General features: G+C 48.9%; 1 pseudogene; it reads left to right on the top strand.

Moving 5' to 3' along the window:
* The first annotated feature begins 14,783 nt into the window (after positions 1 to 14,783).
* Positions 14,784 to 24,924, top strand: part of LOC136507387 (putative F-box protein At2g02030) — a 42,038-nt pseudogene continuing 31,897 nt past the window's right edge.

Below are 24,924 nucleotides of genomic sequence, written 5' to 3'. Positions count from 1 at the left end.
AGCGACGTGTTTAGCAGTATGGTAAGGTATTCACTCGCCATTCCATCCCAAAGTAGGAGATACACCCCACCGACCACCTTAGAACCAGCGCCGTCTCTCTTCTTCAGCCAGAATAGGTGACAGAAAAGATTGAAGTGGGGTAGGATTCTGAGGTATGCCTCACAAAAGTGGATGAAGATTGAGATGTGCAAAATGGTATTGGGGTGGAGATTGCACAGAGTAACCCCCCAGAGCTCCAACAGATCTCTCAGAAATGGGTGAACAGGAAACCCTAACCCATGACAGAAATAGTCTTCGAATACCACTGCTTCATCAGTATGAGGCATGGGGAAGGGCTCACTGAGGGCTGGCCGCCATCCGACAGTAGCATGGTCGGGGAGAACGCCAGCTTCCACCAATTGGTTTAGCTCAGCTTCTCCTGTTCGTGATGGCACCCACTCCTCGTCGTGTTGGACCACGGCGTCTGCCTTCTTGGGACTCATCTTCTTCGATTTTGCAACTCCTCTCTTCGGTGCCATCTCTCAGATCTGGTTAGGGTTTGGCGGCGGAGGCAAATGTGGTTGTGGATTCGGCGGAGCGAGAGATGAGGAGGAAGATGAAGTGGCAAAGGTGGGAGCGGGGGCTGTGGTGGCACTATTATATAGGATTTTCCCTACCGTTCTGCATTCAAGGGTTTTTGGGAACTATTCCCATGATCTACGCTGCTCCGATTCCTCCGATGCGGCATATGGGCCGTTACCTAGGCTTCTGTGCAACCGCAGCCCATGTCGCTCATTTATCACTGCCATCAGTTGCTCCTCGCTAAAATATTGCTGACTTCTCCGCCATTTATTGAGGCTCAGTAACTGACACTATACAACTGTTACTCTGGTTTTTTCTCCATGGTTCGATTTCTCCGATGACTCTGCCTGTAGCTTGGGGACTGGCGGCCTACTCCGTTGGTCTTTGATTGTTTTTCTATTTCTAACCCTGGCACCACGTGACTGTGTTGTGACAGAACCGCCCAATTTATATAAGATCAAGTACGGTTGTCCCCGCTTAACACGTTGACACGCGCATACTCTCACTTATATAAACCCGGTAGTCCGCCGAGTGTCACGTAGGACCTCGGTAAATCAACATCACAACCAAGATCGCGTGATTAAGCAAATACACATCACATACGCAGAGTTGCAGCGGAAAGAATATTACAAATAGGTTTATAAATAATAAAACAAGTTTGGATTTCAAAATCGATTAGTGAAAACAACATTGCTTTCGATGGATTTCATTAATATGAGTTCCAAATACATTGCTAGCATAAGTGACATCCTCAGATAAAAGCATATAGATGAGAATAAATATAGAGTCACCGAGCCCACCGGCGGTTAGCCACCATCTTCAACAGGCCGAAACCTCACCTGCAACATGGTGGGATAAACCCTGAGTACTCGAATGTACTCAGCTAGACTTACCCGTCATAACCAGAAATAAAATTGACTCCAAGGAGTATGCAAGGCTTTATAAGTGGAGGTAGCTTGACAACATTTTGCATAAACAGCGATTAACTCAATTATACAATTATGATTCTGTCATCAAGTTAATTAGAACTATCCATCTCTAGATTAGCAACTATCCTGTGCCAAACATGTGGTATATCTTTTTAGAGCATACAATAGTAACCATAGCAGGTGTAGTAATTCCATATTTATCCGAACCATCATGTTCCATACATAGTTACTACGATGTTGGAGCTAGCCAAGTTTCTCACTATCCGGGAGAGACGGCGATTCGAATCGATTTCAACCAGCTGGGAATTTATTCCTAACACAAACCCAGGCAGACCAGATCAACGGTCACCTTAGGTCACCTTTGGTACAACTCAGGTACACATTTCGCGGGTCCGTACTGCGCCGCACAATCTGGAACACCAGATGCCAGGATGCTCAGGCCAAGCCTGCCCTTGGGCTCAGTCTGATCGTTCCCCGGAAGGAGCGCACAACAAAACGGTTCCCGGCCTGAGTTGAATTACTCGGCTTCGCGGTCGGAACGAGTTATCCGGCCAGCTAAGTGATAGGCATGCGTTCAATCTTGTCAGAAGTTCCAACAACGGTACGGTCCTTGATCGGCACAGACGGAATCACATGAGTCAACCTACACATAGACTCCGCCCGGCCTCGATTTACTTTTACCCCATGGTTCTTTTCCACGATAGCAAATATAGCCAACCGTGCTTCGGTATCCACCTATATCTCGTAGGTGACAGGATATCACCCGACTTCTACTGGTCTAAGCATGGCTAAGCATATATTCGATCCTGGACCTATACCGGTTAAAGGTGTAATATCTGGACAAGGAATTTATATGCATCAAGTGGTTCCATTCAACTCTTATAACCTAATGCATCAATCATAAGTACTTAAGTAATCATTTGTAAAATACTAGGAGACTTAAAATGCTCCGGGGCTTGCCTGGGATCCGACACAAATCAGTCAAGTTAGCTTGCTCCGTCTTGACGACGTCTCCACTCTAGGCATGCACTCCAGGGTCCTTCCATCCTCGGGATGGATCCACCAACACCATCTTCGGGTTTGGCTCCAACATCTCGTCCTTCACGTGGTGCATCTAGCGTACCTAGATGAGATGCAAGATGCAAGTGCATGAATATGAAGAATAGTACCAGGAGACGCATCACAAATAGCAAGCAAGACAAGCATCGTTTACACTAAACACACTTAAGTACTTTGCAATGCTTAACTTAACATCACACAATCTATCATGCTAAGCTAACAAAGAATATTATACATGGCACATAAGTCTCACAAGATCTCAGGTGTATCTAACTTAATTACCAAGGACGTGAACCACACCTAGCAACATGCAAAGCAAGTCAAGGTGAAGCAACAACTATAACCGGAATATGCCAATTTCTGGACTTGCAAGCAGCAGCTTCATAAATCAATCATATCTGGAGTTTTATAAATCCAATGATATGAAACAAGACATTCTGAAAAGCTTAGGAAATTATCTACATTTCATCTTCAATCATCTCAGCATGATTCCCACGTTATCATGACCAAACATGCTAATCTTTTAAGTCTGCGCAGAATGTAATCAAAATCTGACAGTAGACTTATTAAGCATGCAACTCCTAAACTATCAGACCTAGGATCATGAAAATTTAACACAAGCAAGATAAGATAATCATCTACAACTTTTGTATTTACCAAAACTACAGTAAACATCATTTACACCATGAAACTAGTTGCACAAGTAACACTTGCACCAGCAGCCTAAACAGCAGAGGCACAGCTATGGACAGAAAACTTATAGGAACTTTAGAGAAGCATAAATGGAGTTCTAGACCTCTGACAAACATGATTCTTAACTTTATGGAAAGCTTATAAAGTTACCTACAACTTTCTTATTATCATCTTAAGATGATTTCATAGCTAACAAGGTCAATTAAACCAAGGAAGACGTCTCTATCCAAAACATGAACAGAACTGATATGCTACTTTAAACAGCTATAAGTTGAGTTCCACATGTCCAATAAATATGGTTCTGGAATTTTTGGAAAGCTTAATAAATTGTGAACAACTTTGCTATAAACATCTAGAACTAATTCTGCTACTAACAAGGTCACACATGGCACACAAAGCAACCCTGTCTGGGTTTGGGCAGAAACTACCACAGTACTTTAAACAACTATAGCTAAACACATACTTAACCAAAAATTGTGCTCTTTAGCTTTTTGAAAAGCTTATGAAAATTACTACAACTCATTTATTAGCAACAAGGCATGATTCATAACTTAACTGAGCCAAACAATGCATACATGCAGAACTGTCCAGAATAGAAGCAAAGCATTATAGGGCATTTGTTATTTTTATAACTCTTAAAATATAAATCCTAAACTCATGAAATTTTTACCAGACAACAACAATCATCTTAGTAGCACTCCATAAAAATTTCACAATTTTTTGAGCACAACAACTGCAGTTATAAAAAAAAACAAATAAGACTAGCATTCAAACCCTAACTGCACAAATCCATTTTTACAGCTACAACTTTAAACTAAAACCTGACATATTATAGATCTAGTGCATAGCGAATTTCACAAGGATTCCAAAAAGTCCTCATTTGCTAATTTACGAATTTCCTATGATTTACTATGAAGTTTCAAAGTTTTACCCGATTTACAACAAATAAGTCCTCGGAAGCACTATTCACTTGAGTCTACGGTTCTGCAGAAAACCCCCTTGACTTGTTTCAATTGTTACCTGAGGTCCTCGGTCGCGATTTACAGAGGGGTATGCACAGGAGCTCGCCGGAGGAGGCGCGTCGGCGGCGGGAAAGCGGCGGGGAAGCATCCCGGCGTCCGTGCGCACCCGCTAGTGGCCGTGGTTGTGCGGGAGGCGGCCCGTACGGGAGCCGGCGGCGGATGTAGCTCCAGCGGCTCATGCACGAGCTCCAGCTCGGCGGCATCCATGGCAGCGGACGGTGGGTTCGGCCGGGCACAGGCGGCGCCGGCGGTGAGAGGGAGGGCCACTGCAAGCCATGCACTGTGCCTGGCCCTAGCTTGGCTGGTGGTAGCGGCAAGAGGAGGGCGCAGCTGGCCGTGCTTGCTGCAGCCATGGCGTGACCGTGCTCATGCACGTGCGCTGGAGAGCGAGAGGGAGAGGGCAGAGAGTGAGAGAGAGTGCCAGAGAGAGGGCAGGGGAGCTCGGTCTGCACTTATGCACGCAAGCTGGCGAACGGGCGCAGCTCAGCGGAGGCCACGCGGCGCGAGCAATGCAACACGCGGCCTGCAGCTCAAGCACGGTGTTGGCACTGTTCACCAAATTCAAAATTTCAATTCTACCTCAAAAATACGTTTGAAAGCCTAAGTTCGTCCATCCGTAACTCCTAAACAAAGACGATCTAGCAAAAACTCTATTAATAAAAGTTGTAGATCTACATACCAGCTCCAACTTTTATTTAGGGGTTTTGGTCTAAATCTTAATGGTTCGAGAGTAATATCAACCCAAAGTGCAGCACTTGAAACTGTAACGCGCTCTCAGACTTAGAAAAATTTTCACTCTCAAAAACAGTAATACTTTTGTTATTTGTGGACTATTTTTTTTTTTTGAGTAGGCTATGCACCGAATTAGACTTTTACCCAATTATAAAAGTTGTTTATTTAGTCAAGTACTACAACTTTGCTTAAGGGTGCACTTCCATGCAAAGTTTCTAAAGTACAATTCAAACCAAGTCAAAGTAGCATCACGGTAAAGCTTAAATCCAAGTTTTAGACCGATGGAGGTATTTTCTTGTCCTCCGCTCAACACGAACCCTTCATGACTTTTGTTGTAGATTTCAATTTGAGTCGTTTGGCAAGGTAGCAAGGTTTGATTGACGATCTATAATTCCATTCACTTAATAAAGCAATCCAAGAAAGATTATAACTTATCATTTCATGTAACTTTTTGATTCCAAACTTCACGAAACTTTTCCAATCATCCATGTGGGTGGAAATTGATGTGGGGCACATGAAAGAAGTAGATCCAACATTACTCAAGCATACTTTTTTGGAAAGGGCAACATGTAAGCAATGGTGCATGGTCCAATGTTTAAGTGGTCGCTCATTTTGTAGATTTGATCTTGAAACTTTCATCACCACTTAACATGTCATGTTTGAGTTCAAACCCATTGCTTAACTGGTGGCAAACACCTGGGGTGTTACATGTGTCACCTACTGTCAGGCTCGGGGACTCAGTGGGCACACTTCACCTTGCGGTGAATGTGCTTTGTCTCTTTTTTGGGCCACACACGGGGATTGGCTGTCTGCTCGGCTGGTTTTCTACTATTCTTCTAGTTTCTAACCCTGGCACCACATGACTACATCATCTGCTGTCAGGCTCGAGGACTAAGTGGGCACACTTCACCTCACGGTGAGTGTGCGGGATTTTTTCTCGAAGACTACATGCCTATAGAGGAAGATTGACTCCTTCAACTTTGTTTGGACTCTAAGTGGGCATACTTGGTCCACTACAGAGAAATTTTTAGTTCTGAACTTGAGCTCCTTATACCCTTATGGCAAGCCGTACTTGGGTAACATTGTTCGATGGCAGTTCATGCTACTCGGTGACGGTTCATGCTGCTCGGCGATGGTTCACGCTACTCGGTGATAGGTCATGCTGCTCGGCGATAGGTCACGCTGCTTGGTAGTTCAGCATGGTGGTTGGACCATGAGCTTGACTGCTCGGCGTTATTCGCACCTGCTCGGACGAGCTCAAGATGGTGTTGCACAACGAGTAGAAGGCGCTCAGGGACTAGCTGTGGGGTGTACGACCCAGGATACCCATGGCAGGCCACATGGGCTACGCCCCTAGGGGTGGCCCAGCCCACAAGAAGAAGCCTTGCGGGGCATGACTCTGCTCGGCGCCTCCTACAAGACATCAGGAAGATATCCTGAAGATACTACGAGATCTGTTAGGATATGTGTGATCCCAAGATTCCTGTAATCAGTTATTACTTTCCGATTATCTCTCAGATCTAACCGACTTGTAACCCTGCCTTCCGGACTATATAAGATGGACAGGGACCCCTTCTAAAATCACGGCACATCATACGATAGCTAATACAAACCAACAGACCATAAGAATAGGGTATTACATCATACTGACAGCCTGAACCTATCTAACTCGTGTGTCTCTGTTGCCTTCTTGTTCTTGATCTCACACTCCTCTGCCGATCAATCTACCTCCGTGGGATACCCCTCGGAGGACTGCCGATGATATTCTGTCGACACTGCTCATGCAATAGAACTCTTGGTAGTGGATATTTTTGAACAACTTTATTATCACGTGTCTTGGTGTAGGACGACAAACACTTGTTCTGAAATTCCTCTATAGCTTTGCTGATGACATCTTTATCTTCATCAGGTAGGTCTTCATAGGGCACCATAAGAATGTTACTGTTGTTGTAAGTCGCCATGATGATTGTGGGGTCCCACCGGGCGTGCCAGAACGTGTGTTGGCACAAAAACGTGTCAATGCACCTAGCACACAGCAAGCTAGAAGGATCTGCTTGATGGAGCAAGGCTAGAGATCCGCTTGGCTTCAACGCAGGGCTAGCCGATCTTGCGAATTCCTCCCAAAGGCATACCGGTCAATTTGACCTGCAATTAACAATGAGAGAAATTTTATTAGTAATTTAAGATGGAACATGCCAGTTTTGCCCAGACAGTTCCAAGTGTGCCACTACAGGAGCAGCCAGATAGGAAAATTGACTAAATAGCCGATACGTAAAGAAATCGACTATTTACGAACTGTACAGCTCATGAGTTGCGATTGATTTTATGATGACAAGTACAATGCATGCAGACATAAGTAAAATCATTAGCTAGGTGGAAATTAACGATGTAAAGCATTGAGCCAATGAACCTAACGAGAAAGGATATAACATATGAACAAATCGACTATCTAGTGCAAATGGGTCTATAAACGCTCTGAATCTAATCTGTTACCACCAATAGTGAGGTTCAATTGGATCGAAGGCAGCTATGATGGTAGTAACAAACTAAACCGAAGAATCCATAAAACCTTCTATACATTGATAGGTTTTCTATAAGGCATGCTATATTTGTGAAAGCATAGGCGAATCGGCTGAAATAGCCGATTCAAGTAGAAAAAGGGTCATAGCATATGAACAATCGACTATTCAATACGAGCAGACCTATAAACTCCTCAAATCTAACCTATTATCTTTAATAGTGGGGTTCGACCGGATCGATGGCAGTCATAATAAAGATAACATATTAAACCTTTAAAGAAAATGGATCTATTCACATTTAATAGGGCCATGAAAACATGCTATGAACGTTAAATTGCGGGTGATCGGCTATTTAGCCGATGCAGGCATAGCAAACAGTCAAGGTCATGCCTGATCAAAAACAAAGCTACCAACTAGCATCCTTTGATCTAAAGGGCCATTAGTGGGGATCGACTGGATCGTTACAACCATAATAGCGAACTATAGACTAGATTTAAATAGCCAGTAAATCTCCTCAAGATCAGACATGCCTTAACCATGTACTATGCATGATCAAGATCAAAGTAGAATAGCCGATGAAACTTAATCCATTGTTTAAAGTAAGAACCCTTGCAATGTAATAAGATAAACGATGGGTTAAAAGGATGTGAGTCCGATCTTGATCAGGCAGGTTGATATTGCTAAAAACTAATGATAGTAAGAACATCAGCAAGATTGGTAACTTAATGAATCTATCCGAAGGATGCCACAATTAGGCAGAGCCGATAACTTGACCTTAATCTAATTTGAGCAGTGGAGGTCGAACTTAACTGATGCAGCCGTACTTGAACTATATAAGGATCGATAACTAGTTTATACTAGAGCTCGCAGTGGAGGTCAAACTTAACCGATGCAGCCTTACAAACGGAAGTATAAGCCATGACTGTACTTACAGACAAGCCGGAGGTCGATCGGACCAATGTAGCCCCGCTTGTTGAAGAACTCGCCGAGATCTACACTACTCCTACTCCTAAGGGTTGGCGTAAAGCTGAAAAAAAGTAATTTATACTGATTGATTGGATGTCTTTTTTAATAATAGACAGGGTCCAATATTTATACCCGGAGCCTAAGCATGAATCCTACTCAAGTACGACTCATTATAATCTTTGGTATAAGAGAAAACATTCCTAATTTAAGATAACTTGGACCCTAATATTTCCCTTTTTGTAGAGTCTGACATGTCTTTCCCGACGCCAACCGTAGCTTATTGTCGTTATCTGCTGACGTCATCTGAAGAGAGTCGATTCCAGTGCCGCATCTAAATCAGCTAATATCGACCCTTATTTAATCGATTCCTTGATGACACAATCTTGGAAGCTTCAAGTTCCCATATTCTTTCTTCCCAAATTTTGGTGTAAACAACTTGCTTAGAGAGTTTGCATCTAGTAGCACTAGTTCATCATTAGAGCTATGAATTTCTTATTACTCTTGGTGGTTGCTAGCACCTAGATGGATTGGAGCAGCGAGGCACCATTGAGCACCGCATGGTAATTGTGCAGGGGTTCTGGTGGGTATGCAAATGGAACCCATGGGCCATTTTGTTTGGACTTTAGTGTTTGATGATCAACATGACCATTTGTACTAATATTGTTTGCTAGTCTTTTTGGATATAGTTCAAAGGAAGCAAAGTGGACTTGGACTTAGGCAAAGTGGAGATCCAGATGATCAACACCTCAAGAAAGACCTTAGAAGACATGTTGAAGACCAATAAGTACAAGCAAGAGTCCAAGACACAAGATGGAAGAAGCCTAGACGAAGACACGCAAAGAAACGAGACAAGTCAGGTGCTAGGGTAGCACCAAATGTGCCCATTATGCTCATGGTGGAGCACCGGATGCACACATGTGCACTGGCAATGGCTTCAACATCCCACCAGATGCATCCGTTGTCACATCGGACTCCTCACCCAATATGGGTTCTAGAGATGAGGATGTAGATCGAGTTGGAGAAGGCTTGAAGCCACCAAACATGTCTAGTGGCGCACTGGACATCACATAGGATGCCCAATCTCCAGTAGTTGGCAATAGCTAGAAAGCCAATGGCTAGCTGATGTGGATGCACCAAACGTGTCCGGTTGGTGCACCGGACATGTCCGATGCCTACGCAAAAAGCTGATGTGTAGCCCAACAGCTACATTTGGAGTTGGAGGCTATATATACCCCCTTGGCTAGCCATTTGAGGGTGTGTAGACCTCAAGGAAGACTTGTGTGAGTTGAGGATCGTCTCTAGTGTCTCTAGCCACCAAAGTGTTTAGTTAAATACTTGGTGATTAGCGTAGGGGCTTTGCAAAGTGCTTAGGTTAGTTAGACCACTGCTTGAGTGCTTGCTCTAGGTTTAGGCCTAGTGTTTAGTGAGGTTTGCATACCTCTCGGCACTGAGTGCTTGCGCATACCATTGTTGTACACCGAAGGGAATGTAGTCTTGCGAGACCACACTGACTGCATTTGTGGTGTGGCCGCCACTGTGTACCAGAGGGAACAAGGTCCATGGAGGTTGGGCTAGAAGCTTGATAGTGAAGATAGTGAGGAGCGATCTGTGAGAGGCTATTTCAGAGATCCACTTGCATGTGGGAAAGGCCTGAGGCTATCCATGGAGTTACTCGATCGAGAGCATGGCCCTTGCGAGGGGATCCAAGGAGGACTAGGGGGAAACTTGTGCACTTCTTAATACGTTGGTAAAAATACCAGAGTCATCGATGGGAGTTTGCATCTCTATCAATTAAGCTTCCATATTTACATTGTGTACTTAGGTTGTGTGCTTTACCTTTCTAGCTTAGTTGATAGGCTAATTGATAGGATTGGATCCTAGGTTGTATCACTCTTTTGCGATAGAGATAGCAAGACACCTAACAAAGTCTTACTTGCACATTTATAGTTAGTTTACTTATTGCATAGGTTTGGCCTAGGTTGAAATTAGTGACCATAGTTAGAAATAGGTTTGAAGTTGCCTACTTCACCCTCCTCTTAGGCATCTTATCAGGGACCTAACACCGGGGTACCCCAGGAGGTGGAACCAATAACCATCGAATGTTAAAAACTTCTGGACGGACAAGGGCGCCGCTATGTTTCTTGCCCGAATGATGGGAGTTTGGTTCCGTCTCACCCAACTCCTTTGGGCCAGCTCCGCCTCACCTGAGAGCTTAGGGATTGACTCTGCCTCACCTGACCCCTCAGGGACGGGCTCAGTCTTGCCTGAGGGAAGCCCACAGCACTGCTTCCTACTCCGACCCTGCAACTCTAACCCCACGACCGGGGCATGCGGGAAGCCTGCTCACCGCCCTTTTCTGACCGGTGCACTAAGGGCCGACTGGAGCCATCTGACCAGGGGCTCCCTGTTCAGAGGGAACTAGAAGACGTGCGAAGAAAGGTAAGGCATGGCTCATAAGTCAAAACCACTGAACCAGAGTCCATACCCTATGCCCCGATAGGAAAAGTACTGCCAGGGAACGACGGGATGGGTGCTTTAGACCCTTCCAGGCGTAGCAGAGCCTGAACAGTGTTGTGGGCATGTGCACTTCGCCCTACAGAGTTGTAGGCGCCGCCTTCAGCCCTTAGGCATGAAACCCGACATAGACATACGACAACCGCTACGGTCCAGAAAAAGACTCACGTCCTCCACAAATGATGGATATGCTATCACCACGATATGGTCCCAAGGGAGCGGCACCCGCTTCATGGCCCCTCGGGTCCACCAAATCAGAGTATTCGCTTTAGCCTCTGGATGCCCCCTCTAATCAAAAGGCTTTGCCCACATCACTGCTACCTACTCTGACCCTGCGACTCTGACCCCATGACCGGGGCTCACGGGAAGCTTGCTCACCACTCTTCTCCGACCGGCGCACTGAGGGCCGACTGGAGCCATCTGACCAGGGGCTCCCCGTTCGGAGGGAACCAGAAGACATGCGGAGAAAGGCAAGGCATGGCTCATAAGTCAAAACCACTGTACCAGAGTCCATACCCTACGCAGGGCAGTACTCTGTTGCCATCCTGACATTCTACAGTGGCATCAACAGTATTGTAGGCACTTATCATCCTTTTGCACCCATCGAAATCGACAACAAGGCTTGGTAGACGTGAACAACAAGGCTAGGTAGCGTACGCATCCGAGCCCTCTCACTTGTAAAGCCATCCCCTTCATCTATAAAAGGGGATGTGCTTCCTTCAACGAAGGGACCGACTCTTGACAAACAACACACATCACACACAATCAAGCTGCTATCAGGCTTTTGACATCCTTTCGAGCCTTCCATCAGAGACTTGGGACCAGTCCCTCTCTCGACCGTTTGTACCCCCTACTATGAACCATTTTTGGTGCTAATAAAATGAGCAGCAATAGACTGGACGTAGGGACATTCAGCCCGAACCAGTATAAATCTTGTGTCCATTAGCGCACCATCCGGGCCTAACGCGCATAACTATAAATTTACTTGCTGGTGCTTATTCGAAACACTGACAGTTGGCGCGCTAGGTAGGGGACTTTGCGTGTTCCAAATCAGGCCTCGGATGGCTAACCACACAATCAGCTGGGTCCCAGGCGCACACATGTGTTTCGGTGACTTGGATTTCATCGTCACACTAGGTGGAGAGCTGACACTGACCCACGCGGCCGTCCAGTCTCTCCCTCCCATCAACTTTAGCTATCGGCAGCTTGAGGGCCAGCCCGGCGTCTCCCTTGGGCCCTAGTCATCTAGGGAGGTCCCACACCACATCACCCTCTCTCCGGAATGCTCCACACGGCGCACCTCGACGGTGTTGCTGTTCGGCCTCCGTAACGCTATGGCAACCACTAGCCACCATTTGGCACTACGCATGGTTCAGCCACCTACGGACAGCGAGTTCATGGGGGCAATTGAACATGATCTAGAGACACTCCATGGGCTCCTCACAGAGGAACCAGAGTCATCCTCTAGCTCTGACTCCAGTAGCGGGAGTCATCACCCTTCCCAGGAATGCTTCATGACGCAAACCCCCAAGGGGCATGTCCAAAGCGTCTTTGGAGAGGAGGCAACCCCAATAGGCAACCCTAATGCCAGCACCGAGGGGGAGGCGGTGGCTCCATCTCACGTAAGGATGGAGTAGCTAAAAGCGTGAAAGCTAGAGATCAATGATGCCGGACAACAGCTTGTCTAGGAGTACCGGAAGATCGATGAGGAAATCAAGCATCGTAGAGACGGTGGGCACGCACGCGCCGTGGCCCGTGATGTGCACCAAAGGATCCTCACCGACGATGGGACTCTCCCTCACTTCACTCAAGTAAGCCAAAACATCACCGCCGCGACGGCCTTGCTTCATGGCCTCCCAGAGGCCGCAACGTCCGAGGATCGCCGGGCCCACCGAGAGATTCGCATGTTGCTCGAGCGTGCGGCAGCGCAGCAGGCGGAAAGCTCATTGTCTCAGTGACATGAGCCCAATGCTAGCCAGTGCATGCCCTTGGTATGCCCCACCAAGGACATGTCTGTTCACTAGACACCGCTAGGCGGCGGGCAGCGCTCCGCTGTCTCGGTACATCAATGTCTCGGCCACAACCATGACGTGCGCAGCACCATCGACGCCCGTAGGCACACCCATGGTGATAGAAGGGAAGGAGCCCATCATGACTATCATCCTCGACACGGCGGACGCTATGACAGTGGCGAGGATCGGAGCCCAAGCCCCAGCATGCCAGGCCCTCAGGCCTTCAGCCAACACATCCTCAACGCTGCTTTCCCACTAAGGTACCGACCGCCCACCAATATCCCAAAATATTCTGGAGAAACAAACCCCAGGCTTTGGCTCGAAGACTATCGGCTTGCCTATCAAGCCGGTGGTGCGAGTGATGACGATTTCATTATTCGCAATCTCCTGCTATTCTTGGCCGATTCGGCACGAGTGTGGTTGGAGCACCTACCGTCCAACGCCATTCAAAGTCAGGCGGATCTCATGGAGATCTTTGTGGGGAACTTCCAGGGCACGTACAAATGCCCTGGAAACCCATGGGACCTCAAGAACTGTCGCTAGAAGGCCGATGAAACCCTCCGTGGGTACATCTGGCGCTTCTCCTAGTAGTGCAACGAGCTCCCTAACATCGCCGACACCGACATGATAGGAGCCTTCCTATCTGGGACAACCTGTGAATCCCTGGTCCACAAGCTAGGGCACAGGGGCCCGCAGACCACCAAGGAACTCCAGGACATCACCACCATCCACGCCTCAGGAGAGGAGGCGGTCGGAGCCATCTTCGACTGCCCTGATGGCAAGGTGAGGCAAGACGAGGACACCGACGAAGGCACCTCCAACCATCCTACCAAAAGAAAGAATAAGAAGCAACGGCACGACAACTCGCTCGTGGCCGCTACCGACCACAAAGGTGGCCGAAAGCCCACGGAGGGCACTCCAAACCACTTTGAAAAATGCTCGAGGGGCCATGCCCAAACCACGCTTTCCTGGCCAAGCATCTATACAAGGAATGTGGCCTCATGCGCAAATACTTGTCCGAGGGCCTCAACAAAGGGGGGCAGGGGAAGGAACCTACCCCCAGCATAGATGACACCGAGGAGAAGGACGACGCCTTCCCAACTACGAATGGTGCCCTCATGATCTTCGGAGGATCAGTGGCCTACGACTCCAAACACCGCCAGAAGGTCACGCACCGCGAGGTCTATACGGCTAAACCAGCCACGCCTGCCTTCCTCCGGTGGTCAGAATCTGCCATAACCTTCGACTGAACCGACCATCCGGATGCCATCCCACACCCAAGAAGGTACCCGCTTGTCATCGACCCAATCGTCGACCCAAAGCGGTTCACAAAAGTACTGATGGATGGAGGCAGTGGCCTCAACATCAGGTACGCCAAGACGCTCAACGAGATGGGCGTTGACCGAACGAACCTCTGCCCCATCCGAGCACCTTTCCATGGCATCGTGCCTGGTAGGCAGGCCGTGCCACTGGGGCAGATTGATCTGCCCATCACTTTTGGGGATCGGTCCAATTACAGGACTGAGGCCCTCACCTTCGACATAGTGGGGTTCCCGGGAACTTTCCACGCCATCCTGGGATGACCGTGTTACGCGAAGTTTATGGCCGTCCCCAACTATACGTACCTTAAGCTAAAGATGTTGGGCCCTACGAGGTCATCACCATTGGCACCTCCTTCCAACGTGCTTACGAGTGCAAAGTCGAATGCTGCGGTCATGCGTCCGCAGTCGTCGCCTCCAAGGAACTCGCCACCCTCAGGGAGGAGGTTGCCGAAAAATGCCCGACGCCAAGAAATCGACTGGGTCGTTCAAATCGGCAGAGGGCTACAAGGAGGTCCTCATGGACCCCAACAGCTCTGAGGCTAAAAAGGTACACATTGGTACCATGCTCTCCTCCGAATAGGAAAGCATGCTCATCGACTTCATCCACGATAACAAATACATCTTTGCGTGGAAACCCTCGGATATGCCAGGCATCCCGAGGGAGGTTGCCAAGCACACCTTGAAAATCCACCCAGGCTCCAAGCCGGTGAAGCAACGCCTACGCCACTTCGATGAGGAAAAGCGCAAGGCCATCGGTGAAGAGATAGCCAAACTGTTGGCACCTGGGTTCATTAGGGAAGTACACCACCCAGAATGGCTAGCAAATCCCATTCTTGTGCGAAAGAAGAGCGGGAAATGGAGGATGTGTGTCGACTACACGGGCCTCAACAAGGTGTGCCCAAAGGACCCATTTCCTTTGCCACGCATAGACCAAATAGTTGATTCCACCTCAGGGTGTGAAACCCTCTGCTTCCTTAACGCATACTCCAGCTACCACTAGATCGCGATAAAAGAGTCCGACCACCTCGCGATGTCTTTTATCACCCCCTTCGGATCGTTCTGCTACATTTCAATGCTGTTCGATCTGAAGAATGCTGGGGCAACTTACCAGCGCTGTATGCTCAACTGCTTCGGGGACCTCATCGGGCGAACCGTTGAGGCCTACGTTGATGACATCGTAGTTAAGTCCAAATGGGCTGACCATCTTGTCGCTGACCTCGAACGAACCTTTGCGAAACTACGAGCAAATAACATCAAACTCAATCCCGAAAAATGTGTTTTTGGGGTCCCGAGGGGCATGCTGCTCGGCTTCATTGTCTCCGAGCACGACATCGAAGCCAACCTAGAGAAAATCTTAGCCATCCCATGGATGGGCCCGATCCAAAACATAAAGGGGGTTCAGCGGATCATGGGGTGCCTTGCCACCCTCAGCCGATTCATTTCATGCCTCGACAAACGAGGACTCCCCCTTTATTGACTCCTAAAGAAGTCCAACCACTTCATGTGGATAGCCAAGGCCTAGGAGGCGCTTGACATGGTTAAGCAATTTCTAACTAAACCACCGGTCCTGGTCCCTCCAAGCAATGGAGAATCCCTCCTTCTGTACATTGCGACCACCACGCAAGTGGTTAGTGTCGCCTTGGTAGTAGAGCAGGAAGAAGAGGGGCATGCCTTCAAGGTACAACACCCTGTATATTTCATCAGCGAGATGCTATCCGACTCCAAAACCTATTACTCCCAAATCCAGAAACTCCTCTACACCGTCCTCATCACCAAGAGGAAGCTACGCCACTACTTCGAGTCACACCCTATGACAGTCATGATGTCGTTCCCCCTTGGTGAGGTCATTCATAGCCAGGACACCACAGGAAGAACCGTGAAGTGGGCACTCGAGCTGATGGATTAGGGCATTACTTATGCCCCCCGAATAGCGATCAAATCCTAGGTGCTGACTGACTTCATCGTGGAGTGGACTGAGGTCCAGATGCCACCAGCAGTCATTGATCAAGAGTACTAGACAATGTACTTCAACAGATCACAGATGAAAAGGGGCACCGATGTGGGACTAGTCTTTGTATCACCCCTCGAGGTCCGCATGAGGTACATGGTTCGGCTCCATTTTCCCTCATCAAACAATATCATCAAATACGAAGCGCTCATCAATGGCCTATGAATCGCCATCGAGCTGGGCATCCAACGCCTCAACATTAGGGGTGACTCCCAGCTGTTCATCAACCAGGTCATGAAGGAGTCAAGCTGCCATGACGCCAAGATGGAGGCATATTGCTAAGAAGTTCGATGGCTGGAGGATAGATTCGACGACCTCGAACTCAATCACATCCCAAGGTGCCTCAACGAAGCAGCCGATGCGCTCATGAAAGTAGCATCTAGCCAAGAACCAGTGCCCACAGGTGTCTTCGCCAGCAATCAACACAAGCCCTCGGTGCGCTACGAGGGGTCGGAATGAGCCAATGATGGCCCGTCTGATTTGGCCCCGGGGGCCAACCCGCCGACTGCTCTGCCTGACCCTGAGGTCATGGAGCTTGAAGGGGACCTTACAGTAGAGTCCGACCCTCCCAACGACTAGAGAATTCTCTACCTCGACTACCTCCTCCATGACACACTACCGGTAGACAAGACGGAAGCCCGATGGCTCGCACGTCACACCAAGTCCTTTGTTCTTGTAGAAGGTGAACTCTACAAATGGAGTCACACCAGGATCCTATAGCTCTGTATCCCTAGCGAATAGGGAAAACATCTGCTAAGCGATATCCACGATGGGGTCTACGGTCACCATGCCGTGCCAAGGACATTGGTTGGAAATGCATTCCGGTAGGGCTTCTACTGGCCCACCGCAGTAGCCGACACCGAGCAAATTGTATGCACCTACGAAGGGTGTCAGTACTACGCTCGACAGACTCACCTCCCAGCCTAGGCGCTCCAGATGATCCCCATCACATGGCCCTTCGCGGTCTAGGGGCTCGATCTGGTTGGGCCACTCAAAAAGGCACCCAGGGGCTTCACCCACCTGCTTGTCACCATAGACAAGTTTACAAAATGGATCAAAGCTCGACTGATCTCCATGATCAAATCTGAACAGTTTGTGCTATTCTTCCTTGACAACATCCACCACTTCAGAGTACTGAACTCCATCATCATAGACAATGACACATAGTTCATTGGTAGGAAATTCATTCAATTCTGTGATAAACAGCACATTCGGATTGATTGGGCGGCCGTCGCATACCCCCGGACGAACGGGCAAGTTGAGCGTGCGAACGACATGCTCCTATAGGGCCTCAAGCCCAGGATCTTCAACCAATTGAACAAGTTTGGTGCATGCTAGGTCACTAAGCTCCCAGCGGTGCTCTAGAGCCTAAGGACAACTCCCAGCCAGGCCACCAGCTACACACCTTTCTTCATGGTTTACGGTTACGAGGCCATTCTCCCAATGGACCTTGACTATGGAGTGCCAATAATCAGAGCATACAACAAACAGGGGGCCGAGGCATCCCACCAAGATGCCATGGACCAGCTAGATGAAGCCCGTGACATCGCCCTCCTCCATTTGGCCAAGTACTAGCAGGCATTGTGATGGTACCATAGCCGACGGGTGCGGGACCAAGCCTTCAACATTGGGGACCTTGTCCTCTGCCTCGTCTAGAGCAACAAGGACCTCCACAAGCTCTCCCCGCCCTAGGAGGGGCCGTACGTCATCACAGAAGTACTCCACCTAGGCGCCTACAAGTTGAGAACCATCAACGGCGAGGTCTTCACCAATGCCTAGAACATTGAGCAGCTATGTCATTTTTACCCTTAAATAAATGCTTATTTCTTTTTATCAGTTTTTGTCTTTACAAAAACCCGATCTTTAGTGACATCCGACCCCTGCAAATTGTGAGGGGCCAGACCTCACTTGGGGGCTGATACAAGTACAAGTACATTTATCTTGCAAACACTTCATGTATTATCTTTGAAAACTTTATCTAACTTTTCCGTTCTTCTCATAAACAAGTCCTAAGGACTAAAATTTCAGGAACAAATTCTGAGTACAACTGGTAGGACTACGGGAGACCCATGCCCCAGCGGCTACAACCTCTTTGCTCACCAGCGTGATCAGAATTAATTCACTCGCACTCCTAGTTTCTTACAACTTGGGCCACGGGAAGGGTCGGAGGGCACCAAAACCTCTTCTCCAAGAAGAGGAAGCTGAAAAGCTGTTTGCCGTAACAAAAGATAAAAATTTGTTCATTTTTGCACAAATTAACCACTTACAAAATGATTTCATCACACAAAGAACCGCCCAGCCGGTTCCGCCCAAACCACCCAAGGGCTCCTGTCGGGTTCATAAACCCGGGGTCTCTCGAGGACCGGCTTCCATGTCTGGGCTCGGCCCAGGAAAACAACATATATTCCATGGGACGGCCCAAAAAACTAAAACACCATAGGCCGGAAGGGTAGTCCAGTCGTTGACCAAAAGGTCTACCCATAAGAACAGGCACCCGCTCATCAGCTTCTTCGGCCCACCTCTCCGACCAGAGCACTCGCTTCAGGCACCAGCCGTCTCCAAGCAGTCTCTCCAATCAGAAGGCTTGGCCCAAAACGCTGCTTCCTGCTCCGACCCCGTGACTTGGACCCTGCGACCAGGGCACGCGGGAAGCCTGCTCACTGCTCTTCTCTGACCAACGCACTAAGGGCCGACTCAAGCCATCCGACCGGGGGCTCCCTATTTAGAAGGAACCAGAAGACGTGCGGAGAAAGGCAAGGGGCCGCTAGAAACTCCCATACGGCATCAAGAAGTATTTGCAGTTTTACTACATGTACTACTACGCCCGCCACGCCAACTTCTCCATCGGCAACATCCGGGCATGTACATGGGCCAGTTCGTCTACTGCGGCCGCTGCACCACGCTCTCCATCGGCAACATCCCACCGCGCCGTGGGATCTTCGAAGGCACCATCATCTGCAATGTCGAGCACCGCGCCGGCGAATGCAGTGCCCCTCTGCTGGGGCGTTCAGGGACTACACCATCATCATCAGCTCCAACCCTGATAACGGCGTTGGGATAGGAGGCGCTTCCCGCTGAAGGAAGGCCGCAACGAACGATGGCAAGGTCGATGATGCTCGGCGCCCTCTAGTGCCCCACCTCCATCGGTGGCGGTGGTGCACCCATAGCAAGGGTGGCTCACACCGTCTCATCTACATGGGACGACCTCCAGCTCAACATCGTGCTCTGGATTCACAAGCAGACCTGTGAGTTGTTCTCTCCCTCGCATCACCCTCTCTTACTTAGGAACCGCCGCATTCGGTGGAAAGGAAGGAGAAGTGGAGGTGGCTCAGAGGCTGGCAAGAAATGGGGTGAGAACTCCTCTCCCCCTCCCTATTTAAAGAAGGGGCACAGTAGTGGAGGAAAGGCAAAAGAACGTCACCCAGGCATGGCTCGCCACTAATGCGCCCTGGGCGCAAGAACCAGGGCACGCTCACCTGTAGGCAACTCTCTGCTTCCACAGGCAGGCCCATGGAACAACCCAAGAATGGAACCTCCCTCTTGGGGGAGGCCAACGGGCCTCCTAGGTCGATCGGGCGGCCTAGGCAAAACAACAAACGAACGACCAATTAAAAGATAAGTACCCCTGTTTACTTACTTTGAGTATTAAATTCTTTACTGGGCCTCTGACCCCAGCAACGGCAGGGGCACGGACATCGCTCGAGGGCTGCCGAGGGTGCATGTTTGTTTAAACATCCTCTTAGCCTGACCCCTCCTTACGTTTGGGAAACCAAAAGCACGGCGTGTGGGAATACAACGATGAGTACAACTGGACGAACCACCAGACCGTACGCCCCAACGGCTACGGTGTTAATCGCGTTCACAATTCCTCACACTACTAGCCTTAGCTCCTGCCTTCCCAAAAGGAGTTTGGAGGGGTCCACCTACAGAGCCCCCTTCAGGGGGAAGCTGATAGACCGCTTAAAAGTCAATCATACGTCTCAGATTGCCACCGAGAGACAAAAACAAAAAATCATGATACTTATGCAGGTTACGCTGGCCTCATCGCAAACGTCAGACCCAAACCTAGCATGGACATGTCTGGTAGGAGCTTCCAACGGCTCATACCACCAAGGTAACATTACCGACCCCTGCTTTCGTCTCGATTAAACTATATGTTAAATTCATGCATTCAAACATTGCATATGTAAACCCTTGCATCTCAACGGTTCGTGTCGCGTCATGAAGCGGTAGCTGCCTCATTCAATATGAGCGACACCTGACCAGGGTTCGAAGGCCAGCCCATGAAGGGCTCGAGGCCACCTCGTGTCAAACAGAGCCAGGGGAGAAAAACCGAAATGAACCCCAGCGGCCTTGCCCGACCCCGTTCAGAAGCGGACAGGGACATCTCGACCTTTCTCGTTTGATTCAAACCTTGAGCCAGACCCATAGAATCACCATCGAGGAGAGGCCAATGGACCGCCTGAGCCCAACAAATGGCTCGGGCATCTGCCGAGAGGCGGGTTCAGAAGTAGTGTAATGCCACATGAGGGCTCTACCGACCCTGTCAGCGAATGATGGATCCGGATTCCACACAAACATACCCGTTAGCGAGCTCATTGAGCGCGACACTTGAGCCATCGAGGCAAGTGTCGTCAACTCAGCCCCTCCGACCACGAAAACCGAGGATGGGGTAGCACGCAAAAACATGGCCGACCCCTAGCAGACCCTCAAGGGCTCGGGGGCTCGAGCCACTCGATCCAAGATCAAGAGACCAAGGTTCGATGGCTAACTAGCGAAGGGTCTAGGGCCACCTCGCGTCGAACAAGAGCTAGGATGAGCCTCAACGGCCTTTGTCTGACCCGCATTAAGGTGAATAGGGTCATCTCAACCTTCTTGTTCAAATCTAGCCTCTAGCCGAGCCCATAGAAACCCCATTGAGGGGGAATCTGTTGGAAGGTGGGCCAAGGAGTAGCGGAACGCCACCCAAGGGCTTCGCTGACCCTGTCGCGAAGCAAATGGGATCAGATTCTGTCTGAACATCCCTGTTAGCAAGCTCATAATGCACGGTCACGCAGCAATCATCAAAGTCCTAAGGTAAGGGGTACGAGTAAATACAAATGTAAGTTCGCCTCCCTCACTCTGGTCTCTAGTAACAAAAGCACTAACACTTGTTCACATGTTACAAATAAGTGTTTATCAAACCAATTCCACTAACTACTTCCACGAAGGGAGAACCTCTTCTTTCAGCTTGTCCACTAGGTTTCGCGCAAGGGGAGCCACCGCCTTCTCCATCTCATCTAGCTTAGTGTCTTCATAGACAGGCATGAAGCCTTGGCTCATCACCCCCAGGTTGATCTCCTGAGCATAATGGGAATGGGCGACAATGAAGGACTAGGTGATCCTAAGGCAAAAGGCGCTCTCCTCAAGCTAGCCCACGCGCGCCATGATACCAGCAGCATGGACCGTGAGGGAACTAGCCCCCTCCTCTTGTGTCACCCGTAGGTCATCATAGACCACCAGGATAGTGGAAGACAAGCGATCATACTCATCACCTTTGACTTGAAGAAGCCCCTATGCCTCGACGAGATCAGCGCATAGACCAGTAGAAACTTCCTCAACATCTAGCCGTCGGGCCACTTCGATTCCAAGATCCGCCCGGCGTGCCTTGGCCTCCCGACGCGCTTTGTCGTGCTCTCGGATGGCCCGATCGACCACCACAGCATCCTAGTTCGCCTTCTTCTGCAACATCGCCGACCTCTCCTTAGCCTTCAGCTTGAGGTCCCGCTCCATCTGCAGCTCCACCAGGAGCTCGCCAGCCCTAAATAAAATTCTCGCGAACGGAATACCACATTTCCCTTAAGAATATCCAGTTGACAAAAAACCAAGTCTTACAGCCTTACCCGTAGAGGGTCCGATACTACCCCCTAGGTGACTCTACTCGAATCACCCGAGGGCTTGAGGGCTACACCCATTGGGTGCGCTCGCGCGCACCCTCTGGCAAATTAACTCCAACGAAATTGAAACCCCCCTCGAACGATTCTGTCTGAATCACCCGTGGGCTCGGGGGCTACTGTCAGGGATCTAACACCAGGGTACCCTAGGAGGTGGAACCAATAACCATCGAACATTAAAAACTTCTAGATAGACAAGGGCGCCACTATGTTTCTTGCCCGAATTACAGGAGTTTGGTTCCACCTCGCCCGACGCCTTTGGGCCAGCTCCGCCTCGCCCAAGAGCTTAGGGATTGACTCCGCCTCACCTAACCCCCAAGGGACGGGCTTGGTCTTGCCCAAGGGATGCCCACAACACTGCTTCCTGCTCTAACCCCACTACTCCGACCCCACGACCGGGGCACACGGGAAGCCTGCTCACCGCCCTTCTCCGACCAGCGCACTGAGGGCCGACTGGAGCCATCCGACCAGGGGCTCCCCATTTGGAGGGAACCAGAAGACATGCGGAGAAAGGCAAGGCATGGCTCATAAGTCAAAACCACTGAACCAGAGTCCATACCCTATGCCCCGATAGGAAAAGTACTGCCAGGGAACGACGGGATGGTTGCTTTAGACCCTTCTAGGCATAGCAGAGCCCGAACAGTGTTGTGGGCACATGCTCTTCGCCCTACAGAGTTGTAGGCAACGCCTTCAGCCCTTGGGCACGAAACCCAACGTAGACATACGACAACTGATATGGTCTAGAAAAAGACTCGCGTCCTCCACAAATGACGGATATGCTATCACCACGATATGGTCCTAAGGGAGTGGCACCCGCTTCATGGCCCCTCGGGTCCACTAGATCGGAGTATTTGCTTTAGCCTCCGGACGCCCCCTCCGATCAAAAGGCTTTACCCACAACACTGCTACTTGCTCTGACCCCATGACTCCGACCCCATGACCAGGGCTCATAGGAAGCCTGCTCACCGCTATTCTTTGACCAACGCACTAAGGGCCGACTGGAGCCATCCGACCAGGGGCTCCCCGTTCGAAGGGAACTAGAAGACATGCGGAGAAAGGCAAGGCATGGCTCATAAGTCAAAACCACTATTCTAGAGTCCATACCTAGCATGGGGCAGTACTCTGTAGCCATCCTGACATTCTACAGTGGCATCGACAATATTGTAGGCGCTTATCATCCTTTCGCACCCACCGGAATGGACAACAAGGCTTGGTAGACGTGAACAACAAGGCTAGGTAGCGTACGCATCCGAGCCCTCTCACTTGTAAAGCCATCCCCTTCATCTATAAAAGGGGATGTGCTTCCTTCAACGAAGGCATCGACTCTTGATGAACAACACACATCACACATAGTCAAGCTGCTATCAGGCTCCTAACATCCTTTCGACCCTTCCATCAGAGACTTGGGACCAGTCCCTCTCTCGACCGTTTGTACCCCCTACTATGAACCATTTTCAGTGCTAATAACACGAGCAGCAATAGACTGGACGTAGGGACATTTAGCCTGAACTAGTATAAATCTTGTGTCCATTAGCGCACCATCCGGGCCTAACACGCATAACTATAAATTTACTTGTCGGTGCTTATTCGAAACACCAACACGTCTGGTCCCTTCAGTTGGTATCAGATCTAGTTGGCTCAATTTGGACCTTTGGTTTCACCGCCGTTGAGCTGGCGCTATTTAGTGTGGGAAGGATGGATACCTCTAGGCGCCCACACTTTGATGACACTAATTTCCTCTTTTGGAGTGCTAGAATGGCTTGCTACCTAGAAGCGGCTGATCTAGGTGTTTGGAGAGTCACTCGTGATAGGATGAAACCCTTGAAGAATCCTAAAAAACCCACGGCTAGTGATGAAAAGGAAATTCACTTAAACGAAAGAGCTAAAAATTGCTTGTTTGAATATTTGAGCATGGAAATCTTTGACCAACTGTTTAGACTAACTAAAGCAAGTGAAATTTGGTTAAAATTACATGGATCCATGATGGTACAAGTAATATCTATGAGCAAAAACATTGCCTAGCTAAATAAAATTATGATTCCTTCAAAATGAATGAAAATGAACTTGTTAGAGATATGTATTCATGTTTGAATCTAATTATCAATGAGCTCAATTCTATAGGATTGACAAGCTAGATGATGCGGACATTGTGAGGAAGATCATCTTGGTGCTACCACATAGCAAATATGAAAGCATCATCATCATCCTTCACAACATCGAGGACTTGAGAAACATGATCCCATCACTTGTCATTGGCAAGTTAGTGGCATTTGAAATGTCAAGGAAGATGGGTCAAGAAGAAGCCACTTCATCAAGTAAAAGCATAGCTCTCACATGTGATGAGCACAAAAAGATGAAGGGTGAGAAGCAAGTTGAATCAAGCTCAAGCTCAAGCTCCTCAAGTCAAGATGAAGATGATGATTATGATTATGATGAAAAAGGTGATCGCAAAGCCTCCACCTCCTCCTTCGATATTGATGAAGAGATAAATAAATTAATAGAGAAGGTGGTGAAGAACATTAGCAAGTCGAATGTCTGGGGTGTGCCCATTTAAATTGAAGATTTCCTATTTACCAACCAAAGAAGAGAGCAAAGAAACAAAGGTTGCTATGGTTGTGGCAAAAATGGGCACTTTGTGGAAGATTGTCCAACAA

The sequence above is a fragment of the Miscanthus floridulus genome, chromosome 15 (genome assembly GCF_019320115.1).
Source record: "Miscanthus floridulus cultivar M001 chromosome 15, ASM1932011v1, whole genome shotgun sequence".
In the NCBI taxonomy this organism is placed as follows: domain Eukaryota; kingdom Viridiplantae; phylum Streptophyta; class Magnoliopsida; order Poales; family Poaceae; genus Miscanthus; species Miscanthus floridulus.
This window is presented reverse-complemented; position numbering and strand designations above follow the sequence as displayed.